Raw genomic sequence first — 4396 nt, forward strand, 5'->3', positions numbered from 1 at the left:
TCCTGAAAGTTTAAACTTGGTGAAACGTTCTAAAATAATAGAAAACGAAAATACTGGGTAAATAGAATAAAATAAGAATATAAATAAAATATGCATATAAACACCTATACATATATATATCAGATAACAATGTAAATCCGACATCACTTAATACACACATATATCACTAGAATCTATAACCTCAAAGTTCCAAATTCAATTCCTAACATCAGCCAAATCTAAAACCTCAACTCCCATCAAAATCAATCATAAGGTTCTTGGAACTCAAACTTAAATATCTACATGACCATCCTTATAATCCTCCAATTCCTATATTGAAATTTCCGCATCTTATGAACCCACATATATCTAAACCTCCAAGGTCTACAGTATGCAGAATTCAAACCTAGCTCTGATACCAACTGTAATGCCCCGTCCCCGAGGATCCGGAGAGTTAGCTCATATAACCTGAAAATCAACTCTAACAAGGCTAGAGTACTTCCAAATTCAAGAATATATATTTTTCCAAACCTCAAATCAAACGTAAATACTTCAATTAAATAAACCATATAAACTCATCTATCCAATTTTCAATCCAACAACCCAAATAAAATCAACTCTTCTTCATGTCTCAAATAACAAACTAGAAATAGTGAAACATTAACATAAGTCTCCATAAATCGTCTAAATCCATTGAAGCAAACTTAAGAAATATAAATAACTTCCAACATCAACACTAATACCACGAGATACCCAACAACCATTCACTGCTAATCTTCTCCATAAACTCTAATACTGATCCTCAGCTGAACCATCAATGTCATCTGAAATATTATGAAGATTAAAGGGGTGAGTTATCAACAACTCAGCAAGCAGAGAGCATTACTAGCATGTAAACATGAGCATTTATAACATTTGATAAGTAGAACAAAACATTTACTTTCAGAATGCAGAAACAAAACTTTGTACAAAAACATTAGAGCGAAATTTCTAGAAAAATAAACTTATTCCAAAAAGAAAATCCGTTGGCATTTCTAAACTGAAACATTACAATCATATCATCGTTTAGTATCACATCGGGACAATACCATGTTTAACCCCCGTGGTAGGGTTATAAACCACCATCATACCCGTGGTTGGGCCTTAATAGAAATAGAATAGATTTCATCGGAATCGGATTATAATCATATTCAGAATTAGAACTTCATGCCAAGGTTTTCAGATGACACATTATATCAAAACAAAATACTTAACAGCTTTAGATCACTTCACATGTTCGAGATAAACAGAATCAAAATATTCTCATTTGTTCATAACAAAACTTTTAGATTTTCATATTCGCTCTTTTGCATAGTTCAGAAACAAAGTACACAAAATTAGCTCATGTCTACACCAGTCATGACAGAAAAACACTTTCTCTTATATTGAATTTATGCATATGCAGAATAAACATCTGAGGTTGTTTCTAGATCATTTCTTTTAAAAAACAGATACGTTTATTTTTAAAGTCAACCTCATTTTATTTCTTTTATGCGAAACTAGTATATGAAACCCGCTTACCTGACTTTTTCGTATTATCAACACCTTGAGCAGGAACTCTAATAGTAACACCGTCTAAACAAAAAACATATATCCAACATTTAATAACCAATTTAGTAGACTGCTATTTATTGAGTAATAAATCAAAACAGTCCCTTCACAGCTGAATAACTGTCCTAACAATTAAACCCAAACAACTTTCTCTTCAAACCATTCGCATTTAAAACTCAAAACAGCCACCACCTTCAAATAACACCAAACCAACTATAATTATTCCCAAAACCAACAACATCAACTCCAATAATTAAAACATAACCCAACCCAAACTTCACTTCCAACCTTCGAATAAAACGATTTCAGTGCAAGCATCAATACTCTAGTCATTCGACAATTCAAAACTTGCATGAAAGTTCAATACAACTAGTTCCAAAACACCCATCATTTTACACCAAAAAGTCTCAAATAATAATTCAAAAACAGTCTCACAAATCATCCAAAATTATACTCCTCAACATCCATAATTCCAACACACTCCACCGCTCCAACAAATAATACATCAACCCAAAAATAAAAGTCACAAATTCTTCTACCGAAAAGAAACTAGTGGTCTGCGCAAAGGGGAATTTATGTCTAAGTGTAATGCACGGCCAAAGAAAGCAGCGTGTGTGTGTGCGATAGACAAACGGAAGGAAAGAAATAAGAGTGTCTATGGAATGTGTAACAGCAAGTATAGGATTAAGAGAAACAAAATTTCAATGAAAGGGGCGGAAGTTACTGAACGAAAGTGAAGACCCAGAGGAAGGATTCAAACAAGGCTCCAAGGTTATCAAGACCCACGAAAATGCTGCACAAACCGAATCCCAAAGGAAGAAAATTTACAAAGTCATGTAAGAGGCACAAAGAAGCAACCGAAGGGAGGAGAAAAACTCACTACCATGCAACCAAGTCAGCGGCGAGAGGCTTGAAGACCCACGGAAAAAGCAGCGCCAACCGAAATCTGTGTAGAGGAAAAAGAATCTGGGTGTTTCAAATGTGATGCGGGAATGAATTTCTGTGAAAGAAACTGCATAAATCGAAACAACGTGGGGACGAGGCACGCGAGATGGAGAAGTTTTCGGAAGCAGAGAAGCTGGGAGGAAAAGAGAAGAAAAAAAAAAAGGAGAAGAAACCGACGGAAGAAAAGAAAATTCAAATGAGAAGAAAATATTTACCAAAAAAACACCATCCGAGTCCCTCAACAAGTGAACGTGGGCTAGCTTCGTGCGTCCGACTGGTTTCAAAAGGGGCTGGGCCTAGAGCCCGGTTATTACAATTTGTGAAAAATAGTGAAATTATTAGTTAAAATTAAATGATATGAGATGAAATTATCTCACCTCTGTATCCAAACGGGTCTTATTTCGTTCATAAGGATCTATTTGAATAGTGAAATGAAATAAGATGATTGACATGATTTATGAGTAATAGTGAGATTATTAATTGAAATTAGATGAGATGAAATGAAATGAGATTATTAATTGAAATTTGACGGAAAGTTGAGATTCAATCCTAGATACATGAGTAACTCCTCCAAACACTAGTTTGCGCAACCCTTTCATGTCCATTTTTGTTATTCATCTTTTTCCATAATGATTTGAGCCACGATTCTTTCTATAAGGGCTTATGGCATAGATCCATGTAAGGTATTTTTCTTTTTCCACAATGATATAACACCAAATTTTTCTATATGGATCAACCTTCTATGTTTGGCAATGGGTGATCTCTTTATTATTATACTAGGTTCAACTAATATTAGTCAATTCAAGGTATAAACTCCATCTATGGTAAGCATCTTAATAATAAATATAGAACTTAATTATAAGGTGCATAAATATAAGTTCCTGACAATGTTTTGTAAATGAATTTCGTCTAGATGATCTCATAGGGTTAGTATGCATAAAGTGGAGAGATGCATAAGTTCAAAATTTTATATTTTGAGAACACGTGCTTAGAACTTTGACATATCAAGCATAAACTTCCAAAAAAAAAAAAAATTAGAAACAAACTAGAAAATTATTATATTATATTTTTCTTATTTAAAAACTGAAAACATGAACATAAATTAAAAACAAAAAATAAAATAAAATGCATGTCCTAGACTAATGAAATGCAAGGAATGCAAAAAAATGCAAGTGATCCTATCAATTAATGTGATATGATATTTTCTTTGACCACTCACTTTGCTTTAAATTTTGGCCTATTCTTTTCATCGACACTACTTTGTATGATCTTTTCTCTGTTGTGAGGACAAAATTCTGTTAGTTCACCAAGCTTTAGACTTATGAAGGTAATTTGTTGACTCATCTCATCAACACTATTTTCAAGAGTCTTTTCCTTCAGTTTTAACTTTCTTTTACCTCCATTTTTCTTCATTTTATTCAAGTTAATGCAATATGGCCTTATATGGCCAATAACACCACAATGATGACAAGTAGAGATAAATTTACCTTCAAACTTACCTTGAATCAGTCTTTTTGAGGTTGATTTTCCATGAAAGCTTTCAAAATGATTTGACTTTAAAGCGATTTCTGTTGGAGCTACCACAGCTTGACTTTCTTTGACAAAGATGATACCTTTTGATGAAGTGGCAGCGGATGATGAGCTTTGAAATTTTTTGCGTTGGGAAGTCATGTACCCCAAACCCGTGTGATCACAACTGGATTTATGAAAGCTCAACATTTCATCTAAGTTTTGAGTTGCAGTTTTTTCTTTATACTCGTGAAAATTTTTTAATTCTCTTTCTAATGCAGCCTTTTGATCATTTAACCTTAATACTTCAGCATCAGAAATTTTCAGTGCTTTATAGCAAGGTTATTCTTTCCATTCTCTATAGCTATTTTCT

The sequence above is a fragment of the Juglans regia genome, chromosome 2 (assembly GCF_001411555.2).
Source record: "Juglans regia cultivar Chandler chromosome 2, Walnut 2.0, whole genome shotgun sequence".
NCBI classification, from domain to species: domain Eukaryota; kingdom Viridiplantae; phylum Streptophyta; class Magnoliopsida; order Fagales; family Juglandaceae; genus Juglans; species Juglans regia.